The sequence below is a fragment of the Canis lupus genome, chromosome 12, assembly GCF_003254725.2.
Source record: "Canis lupus dingo isolate Sandy chromosome 12, ASM325472v2, whole genome shotgun sequence".
NCBI lineage: Eukaryota > Metazoa > Chordata > Mammalia > Carnivora > Canidae > Canis > Canis lupus.
Genome location: NC_064254.1, coordinates 58,146,556 through 58,157,052, shown reverse-complemented (window position 1 = coordinate 58,157,052; position 10,497 = coordinate 58,146,556). Strand labels below are relative to the sequence as shown.

At 35.8% G+C, this 10,497-nt stretch overlaps 1 pseudogene; it reads right to left on the bottom strand.

Annotated features, from left to right (window-relative positions):
• Positions 1–3,122: 3,122 nt before the first annotated feature.
• LOC112658321 (ribosomal protein 63, mitochondrial-like) lies at positions 3,123–3,471 on the bottom strand (annotated as a pseudogene).
• Between the last annotated feature and the right edge of the window lie 7,026 nt (positions 3,472–10,497).

Sequence of the window (10,497 nt, the reverse complement as noted above, 5' to 3'; positions counted from 1 at the left end):
AAAAGAAAGTATTTTAAACTAAATATAAGTGAAAACAACATATCTTAATTTGTGGATGCTGCAAGCACAGTACTTTGGGGATATTTTTAAAGGAATAATCACCTATATTAGAAAGAAGAAAAGTCTCATATTTTACTTTAAGAAACTAGAAGAAAAAAAAAACAAATTAAACCCAAATTAAGTGGAAAGAAATAATAAAAATCAAGGCATAAATCAATGAAACATAAAACTAAATTATAGCAGTGAAAATCAATGAAGCCAAAAGCTACTTTTTAAGATTTTTTTTAACTGACAAACCTCTGGCAAGACTAATAACAAAAAGAGAATAGACAGGGATAAGAGAGGTGAAATCACTACTAATCTTAAAAGGATATTAAAAGGATAATAAGGGACTAGATGGCTTGTACAGATATATTCAGAACATTCCATCCTAAAATAGTAGAACATTCTTTTCAAATGCACATGAAACATTCTTTAGAATAGGTCACATATTAGGCCACAAAATAAGTTTCGACAAATTCAAAAGGACTGAAGTTATACCATGCATCTTTTCTGAACACAATGCTATGAAATTGGAAATCAACCACAAGAAAAAATATGGAAAGAGAAAAAATACATGGAGCTTAAAAAACATGTCACTAAACAATGAATAGGTCAACCAAGAAATCAAAGAAGAAATAAAAAATTACATGGAAACAACTGAAAATGAAAACACAACAGTGTTCTGAGATGCAGCAAAAGCAATCCTAAGAGGGAAGTTTATGGCAATACATGCCTTCCTGAAGAAGCCAGAAAAATCTGAAATGAACAACCTAACCTTACATCTAAAGGAGGTGGAAAATGAACAGTAAACAAAGCAGAAAGAATAATAAAGATTAGAGCAGAAATAAATGATAGAACCTAAAGAAACAATAGATCAATGAAACCTGGAGCTGGTTCTTTGAAAAAATCCACAAAATTGATAAACCTATAGCCAGACTCATCAAGAAAAAAATAGAAAGTACTCAAATAAGCAAAATCACAAATGAGAGAGGAGAAATAACAACCAAAACCACAGAAATACAAATAATTGTAAGAGAATATTATGAAAAATTATATACCAACAAATCAGACAACCTAAAAGAAATGGATAAATTCCTAAAAACATATAACATACCAAAAATGAAGCAAGAAAAAATAGAAAATTTGAAGAGACCAATTTCCAGCAATGAAACTGAATAAATAATTTTAAAACTCTCAACAAACGACAACAACAAAAAAGTCCAAGACCAGATGGCTTCACAGGCAAATCATACAAAACATTTAAAGAAGAGTTAAAACCTGTTCTTCTCAAGCTTTTCTAAAAAATAAAAGAGGAAGGAAAGCTTCCAAATTCATTCTACAAGGCCAGGATTACTTTGATACCAAAACCAGATAAAGACACTACAAAAAAAGAGAGATCTACAGGCCAATATCGCTGATGAACATACATGCAAAAATCCTCAAAATATTATCAAACAGAACCAACAATACATTAAAAAAAATCATTCACTACCCTCAAGTGGGATTTATTCCTGAGATGCAAGGGTGGTTCCATATTTGCAAATTAATTGATGTGATACATCACATCAGTAAGAAAAAGGATAAAAACCATATGATCATCTCAATAGATGCAGAAAAAGCATTGACAAAGCACTATACCCATTCATGAGAAAAACCCTCAACAACAAGGTTTAGGGGGAACATATATTCATATTGTAAAGGCCATACATGAAAAACCCACAGCTAACATCATACTCAATGAGGAAAAACTGAGAGCTTTTCCCTTAAGGTGAGGAACAAGACAAGGATGTCCACTTTTTTTTTCTTTTAATAAGGATCATGAATCATTTATTAACGAGAAAGTCAATGTCGGCAAATGAGATTGGCACTCTCATACATTGATCTTATTGTTTTACAATCTTTCTGGAAAGCCACTGGCAATATGCAACATGATCATTAAATGTTTGTTTTTAGCTCTAAATTCTATTTATCCATATAGACTAAATATATGTTCAAAAAGCATATACATATTTAAAAAACTAAAAGGAAAGATATATAAAAGACAATTATTTCATCTCTGGGTAATGGGATTGAATTATTTTTCTTCTATGTGTTTTGAAAATGTTCTGTTAAATATATACATAGCAGTCATGATTTCTAGATTAGAGAAATTGAAATCCAAATCACACTGATTATTGGGTATGATTTTTGACAAGTTTCTTAAATATTTCCTCACATGTAAAATAGCCCCAGGTGATAGGATTACTATTTTTGGTAATACCTGTAAAATGTTTGACTGAAAAAGGTAATTTGAAAAAACAAACATCTTCAGCTGGTGGACTGTAAGTTTAACTAATTACACCTCAGAAAGGTTTTTAAATTTTTTTTTAATTTTTAAAGATTTTTTTATTTATTTGTAGTAGAGGGAGGGGCAGAAGGAGAGAGAGAATCTTAAGCAGACCCCTTTCCCCAGCACGGAGCCCTAGGCAGGGCTGGATCTCACCGCCCTGAGATCACAACCTCGGGAGAAACCAAGAGTCAGATGGGCTTAACCGACTGGGCCACCCAGGTACCCCAAAAAAGGTTTTTAAAATACAATTTCGTGTAGCAGTTCTGATGAATACCTTTTACTTCATTCAAAGGTCTACTTTTAGTAGCAATCCCAGAAGAAAATGCTATTTTTAGTAGTAAGTTTAACTGAAAAAGCTCATTTTTTTCACTTATATTTAGGCAATTATTGTTTTGACAAAAGGTAAGCCCCCATCAAATGCCTCATACTTAAGCACAGATTCCAAACCACAGTTTGCAGATTTTTTTGAAGCTTTCATCCAAAATACATTTTATATCCTCTGTGATCTAGAAACGTCTTGTATTTCCATTACCTATTAGGGCAATGGAAAAGGAAACAATATGACGGATGGACCACGTAGAGTTTGGAGCCCCATATACTCTATATGTAGATCACTACACTCACATTTGCTGTTCAATAAAACTGGTCCAAAAGCTCATTTTCTTCCAGAGGTTCCAGTTTTTCAGTTCCAGAATCAGATCAAGAGGTGGCAGCCCAGTGATCCATCCAATTGCAAAGTGGTCCCTGTGGGTTAGGACCACTTCTTGGTGACATTGAGATGGTCAAGCTGGTCTACCACATATCTGTTGGAGGGGGAACTTGGACATGCTGGCCACCTTGATGGCCTCGAAAACTGCTGCCAGGCTCCCAGCATGGCCCTACTCCGGCTCCCTGGTGAGGTAGGGCAGGCTCAGCCAGTAATGATTCTTCACCTCTACCTCCAGACAATGGATCATGTTCTGCTTCACATGGAAAGATATAGTCTGGGGCCACTGGTGCTCCTGGATCCACCGCCTGCCAGGAATGCTACTGTGGCAGAGGAGGGCAGTCAGGAATATGGTACTGGCCAGGTCCCTCAAGAGACCCCAGACCTTTTGCATGCCCGTGGACACCAAGGATATCCACTTTTATTCAACATAGTACTGGAAGGTCTAGCCACAGCAATCAGACAATAAAAAGAAATAAAAGGCATCCAGATTGGTAAGAAGTCAAAACTTTCATTATTTGCAGATGATACAATACTATATACAGAAAACCCTAAAGACTCCACCAAAAAACTACTAAAACTGATAAATGAATTCAATAAGGTTGTAAGATACAAAATCAATGTATAGAAATCTGTTGCATTTCTATATATTAATAATGAAACAGCAGAAAGAGAAATTAAGAAAATAATCTCATTTATAATTGCACCAAAAATAACAAATACATAGGAATAAATTTAACCAAAGGGTGAAAGACCTGTACTAGGAAATCTATAAAACACTGATGAAAGAAATTGAAGTTCTCACTAAGAAATGGAAAGAAATTCCATGATCATGGATTGGAAAACAAATATTGTTAAAATATCCATACTACCCCCAAAATCTACAGATTTAATGCAATCTCTATCAAGACACTAACAGCATTTTTTTTTACAGAACTTGAATGAGCAATCCTAAAAATTTATATGTGTGGTACCACAAAATACCATGAATAGCCAAAGCTATTTCTTGAAAAAGAAAAGACTGGAGGTATCACAATACCAGACTTCAAGTTATATAACAAAGCTTCAGGAATCAAAACAGTATGTACTGACAAAAATAGATACATAGATCAATGGAAGAGAATAGAAAACCCAGAAATAAATCCACAGCTCCATGATAAATTAATCTTCAACAGAATAGGAAAGAATATGCAGTGGGAAAAAGTCTCTTCAACAAATGGTGTTGGACAGCTACATGAAAAGAATGAAACTGGACCATTTTGTTACACAAAAATAAATTCAAAATGTATTAAAGGCTTAAATGTGAGACCTGAAACCATAAAAATCCTAGAGGAGAGCACAGGTAGTCATTTCTCTGACATCAGCCCTAGGAACATTTTTCTGTATATGTCTCCTAAGGCAAGGGAAACAAAGGCAAAAACAAACTATTGGGACTACATCAAAATCAAAAGCTTCTGCACAGCAAAAGAAACAACCAACAAAACTGAAAAATAACCTACTGATAGGGATAAGATATTTGCAAATGACACATCTAATATAGGTTAATATCCAGAATATTTAAAGAACTGATACAACTCAACACCCCCAAAAAATAATCCAATCACAAAATGAACAGAAAACATGAGAAAAAAATATATGAGCGCACATTTCTCCAAAGAAGACATCCAGTTGACCAACAGCCACAGGAAAAGATGCTCAACATCACTCAACAGGGAAATGCAAATGAAAACCACAGTGGGATATAATCTCACACTTGTCAAAAGGGCTAAAATTTAAAAACAACAACAACAAAAACACATGCACACAAGAAACAACAAGTTATGGAGAGGATGTGGAGAAAAAGGAATCCTAGTACATTATTGGTGGGAATGCAAAATGGTTCAGTAACTCTGAAAAACAGTATGGAGCTTCCTCAAAAAATTAAAAATAAAACTACCCTATGATTCAGTGATCTTACTACTGGGTATTTACTCAAAGAATGCAAAAACAGTAACTCAGAAGGACACATCCACTCTATGTATATAGCAGCATTATTTACAATAGCTAAATTATGGAAGCAGCCCAAGTGTCCATCAATAGATGCATGGACAAAGAAGTGGTATGTATATATACAACAGAATATTACTCAACCATAAAAAGAATGAAATCTTGCCATTTGCAACAACATGGATGAAGCTAGAGAATATAATGCTAAGCAACAAAATAAGTCAGTTGGAGAAAGGCAAACACCATATGATTTCACTCATATGTGGAATTTAAGAAACAAGACAAACAAGTAAAGGGAAAAAGAGAGAGAGAGAGAGAGAAACCAAGAAATAGGTTCTTAATATATAGAATGAACTGACGATGGTTACCAGAGGGAGGTGAGTGGGAGTATGTGGTGAAATAGGTGATGGCAACTAAGAAGGACACTTGTAATGAACAGTGGATGATATATGGAATTGTTGAATCACTACACTATACACCTGAAACTAATATAACACCATATGGTAACTATACTGGCATTTAAATTAAAACTTAATTAAAAAATTACAAAAGCTAACTCAAAAGAAATAAATAAGAATCAATGGAATGAATATGAACCTCCAAAAAATCCTCTCCTCTGGAAAAGCAACAAGAATACTGGCAAATATCATTTCAGTGCTATGATAATAACCGAAGACTTGTCATAATCTGCAGAATATTTATTCAAGACAAAAGGCTGAATATCAGTAAGAACAGTGAGCTTTGTGGTATTTTAACTTGCTCTATTTCCCCTCCCCCTCACCTTTCCACAGGTCTGCAGTAGCCTTGTAAATTTAACAGGCCACAATTACACCTGAAAGTCACTAGAGAGGACAGAATAGGTTTGGAGCTCCTCCAAAGCCCTATTCCAAGAAAATTGTCATTATTTTACCTGTTTTGTGATTCCCCGGAGGACTCTACTCACAAGGTTTTCTTTATGTGACCTGACTCAGAGCTTACCTAGTGCAGTCTTTTCTCCAGGGGTATTTGTCAAGAAAAATCAGCAGCAATTGTTTGACATCATGGCTGCCTGATCGAGTAGCTTACAGTTGGGCAAAAAAATATGCTAATCAAAAAACTTAAAAGGAAAATTGGGGAATGATATCCATAGGAGACATTATGGACTGAATTATATCTCCCCAAAATTAATATGTTGAAGTCCTAACTCCAATACCTTAGACTATGACTTTATTTGGAGATCGGGCCTTTAGAGGTAACTAAGGTTAAATGAGGTAATAATGAAGGAACCATAATCCAATATGACCGGTGTCCTTATAATGAGAGGAAGAAACACCAGGAATGTGCACACACAGAGGAAAAGGCCATATGAGGACATGAGAAGGCAGCCATCTGCAAGAGAAGGAGAGATGCCTCAGGAGAAATCACACTTGCCAACAACTTGATCTTGTACTTCTAGCCTCCAGAACTATGAGAAAATAAATTTCTGTTGTGTAAGCAACTCAATCTGTGGTGTTTCATTATTGCAGCCCTAGCAAACTAATATAGAGGGCTTTGAAAAGTTCTAACTACCAAAGTTCAAGGAAGTCTAGAACACCATGCACACGTGTGAAGTGTTCCCATACCCAGAGTAATGTGCACGCTCAGAAAAGACCTGAGAAGTCTATAAGCTCTCATCCCTAGTGGACTTTGTGACTCTGCACAAGAAGTAAAGGCTAAAACAAATTGAAAATTACCTGAGTATTGGAGGCATTCCTCAACATGCACACAGGATTCCTCAGGAAAGACAGGAGATTTGGTGGTTCCAGACATTTTAGGGAAATCACCATTCCAATATAGCTGACCAGTAAACTGAGTAGAAATTTCAGTGGCCACACATGACAAAGAATAAAGACTTTATAGAATTAGTTCATAAAAACCATTAAACAAGCAGCAATAATGACAAAACTTGGCACAGGGTGGGGAGGAAGGAGGAAAATTTGATTTCCAAAGTTGTGACATTGTATTATTTAAAATGTATAATTTTCAACAAAAAATTACAAGACATCCATATAAACTAGAAAGTGTTCACACAAGGAGCATAAAAATAGACCATGCCAAATGTTGGCAAGAATGTAGAAACTCTCACACACTGCTGGCAAGAAAGTAAAATGGCATCACCACTTTGGAAACCAGATTAATAGTTTCTTAAAAAGTTAATCACCTCCCATACAATCCAGAAATTTTACTCCAAGATAAAAGGAGCATATACAAAGACTTGCCTATGAATATTCATAGAAACTTTACTTGTAATAGATCAAAACTGGAAACAACTTAAATGTCTGTCCATCAGGGCATCCCTGGGTGGCTCAGCAGTTTAGCTCCTGCCTTTGGCCTAGGGAGCGATCCTGGAGTCCCGGGATCAAGTCCCATGTCAGGCTCCCGGCATGGAGCCTGCTTCTCCCTCTGCCTGTGTCTCTACCTCTCTCTCTCTCTCTCTCTCTCTATGTCTATCATTAATAAATAAATAAAATCTTTAAAAAAAGAATATCCATCAATAGGTAGATGGATAAACAAATTATGATAATCTACATAATAGAGTATTACCCAGCAATAAAATAAATGACCTCTTGATGCATGCAACAATTTGGATGAATCGTGATGTAATCATGCTGAGTGAAAGATATCAGGGAAAAAAGTGTTGAATGATTCCATTTCTATAAATTCTAGAAAATTTAAACTAATCTATAATGATAAAAAGTAAATTGGTAGTTGCCTGGTCATGGAGATTAGGTGGGGAGGGATGGAAAGAAGGGATAACAGAAGGGCACGAGGAAACTTCTTAGGTGATGAGTATATTAACAAACTTAATTATGGTGATGTTTCACAGGTGATATACATGTTGAAATTTAATCACTGTACAGTTAATATGTACAGTTAATTTTATGCCAATTATACCTCAAATAAAGCTATAAGACATATTTTAGCTAATATCTTAAGGAACTCTCTGCACTCAGGTCATCTTTTAGCAAATATAAATCCATATTTCAGACTTTTTTATAATTATACATTTTTATGGTTTTTTATGGGTTGTATCATAAAAATATGATGGAGGTTATTACCATAATTTTTACATTATAAGAAAGTGGACAAAGAGCTCCAAATCTGAGTATAAATGTCACTTCCCCCACTTGGGCTCCGGTGTGCACCACATGTACTTTATTCAGGGACCTGGGATAAAGGTGCAGCAGTTAATCATCTACAGGAAGCTCTTCTCATCACAACAGCAGAGATACAAGGGGGCATTTAGAATCATTTTTTTCTGGGGCACCTGGGTGGCTCAGTGCGTTGAGCACCCAACTCTTGATCCTGGCTCAGGTCATGATCTCAGGGTCTTGGGATCAAGCCCTGCATTGGGCCCTCCACTCAGTGGGGAGTCTGCTTGGGAGTCTGTGCCCCTCCCCCTGCTTGTATACATGCATGTGCATGCTTTCTCTCTCTCTCTCTCTCTCTCTCTTTCCCTAAAATAAATAAATTTTTTAAATCCTTTTTTTGTACGTCACATCTACTAATATCTCATTAGCTAAAGGAAATCATTCTGAGACCAAAGTCAAGAGATGGGGAAGTATACATGGGGGTGGCAGAAATGAAGTGGACGATTAATGCTTGTATTGGTAATCTACCCCAGTCCACACTCTTTTTCATAAAATTTATGCCCTTCCACATACAAAATATATCTTCCTATATCCAAAGTTTTATCCAAATTATGACATCAGACTCAAGAATCAAGATTTGCATGATTGACTCAGGTTCAGTTGCAGTTCCTTTTGCTCTGGAGACCTATGAATTACAAAGACAGGTTTTCTTTTTCACATACGCCACATACGATAGAGGAACAACATATCTACCTAAATACTCCCTTCTTAAATGGGAGGAATACAAAACACACAGCAATCACTGGACAATAAAAATCCTGAAATCTCACTCAGCAAATGTTGTCAGGTTCATTTATCTTGAAGATTGAGAATGGTCCTCGAGTAGGCTCTGTTCTCACTTTGGGAGAGGCTCTTTTGTTCATGGTTTTCCATGGCTCTCAATTCTAACCTTTGAAAAAAACATCTTCTGTATTTTCCTTGGCAAATTCGAGGAGGATAATGGAAGATATGTCCTTTGAAGCAGTAGAACATCTCACTTACAGGATGTTGGAGGTTCATTTCTGACAATCTTAGTCTCTTTTTAGTCCAGAGACTATTGACATGATTTTGTCAATAAAACTCTCTCAAAAATTTTGTGGATTTTCTATGTATTTGATTCTAGTCAACATCATGCCAAAAACCACACTCACATGCCTCTTCAAGATAGGCCCTTCTTGGGCAGCCCCAGTGGCACAGCAGTTTAGCGCTGCCTACAGCCCGGGGTGTGATCCTGGAGACTGGAGATCAAGTCCCACGTCGGGCTCCCTGCATGGAGCCTGCTTCTCCCTCTGCCTGTATCTCTGCCTCAATCTCTCTGAATAAAAATAATAATAATAATCTTAAAAAAAGATAGGCCCTTCTCTCTCTGCATTTAACCACTAGTGATTTAAGCATATCAGGCTGAAATGGAATCATGCTTTTACACTTTTTAGAAGACTTTTGTCTTAATGAAAGCTTCAAGCAAAATATCTGTAACAATGGATTAGGGTTTTTTCCACGATTCCACAATTACAGATGGATACTTTCATAAAATACAATAAGGATATCACAGCAACGTCAATATTTCTATAAAACTTTAATACTACATCTTTGTAGTTTGATCTAACCCCTTCCTACCTCTATAACCTCACTTTTTCTATCTCCTTCCAGCTCATATATTTGCTCCAATAGTGGCCTTCTATTCTGCTCTTTGAACACACCAAGTCATTTCTGCCTCAAAGTTTTGCACTGTCTCCTAAAATGTAACATTCTTCCCTCCAATTTTTGCCCATCTAGTTCCTTCTTGCAATTCAAGTCTCAACTGAAATATCTCCTCAAAGATATTCTTTCTAATTCCAATTAATATAACCCCCAGTAACTCTCTACCATATAATTCTGCTATATTTTATTGATAATACTTATCATTGGCAAATATTTTTATATGTTTGCTTATAACATTTGTTATGTCACTCTCCCTGTCTCCTCCTACTAAAATCTGTGAAAGACAGTATCACGTGCATCTTATCTACTATTGCAACCTAGAAACTATATCAGTGACCAAAATTCTCTTGATTAAATCAGTGGATGGTGATCCAGTGGGCAATTTAAAATGTGAATAGTCTGAACTAGATAGATATAGATATAAATATAGATGGATAGATGGATGGATGAATAGATAGGTATATAGATAGATGATAGATAGATAGATAGATAGATAGATAGATAGATAGATAGATAGACACATATAGGTAAAGGGCCTCAGCATATATAGGTGCTAACTAAAGTAATGAGTTAGAGCTCTCAAG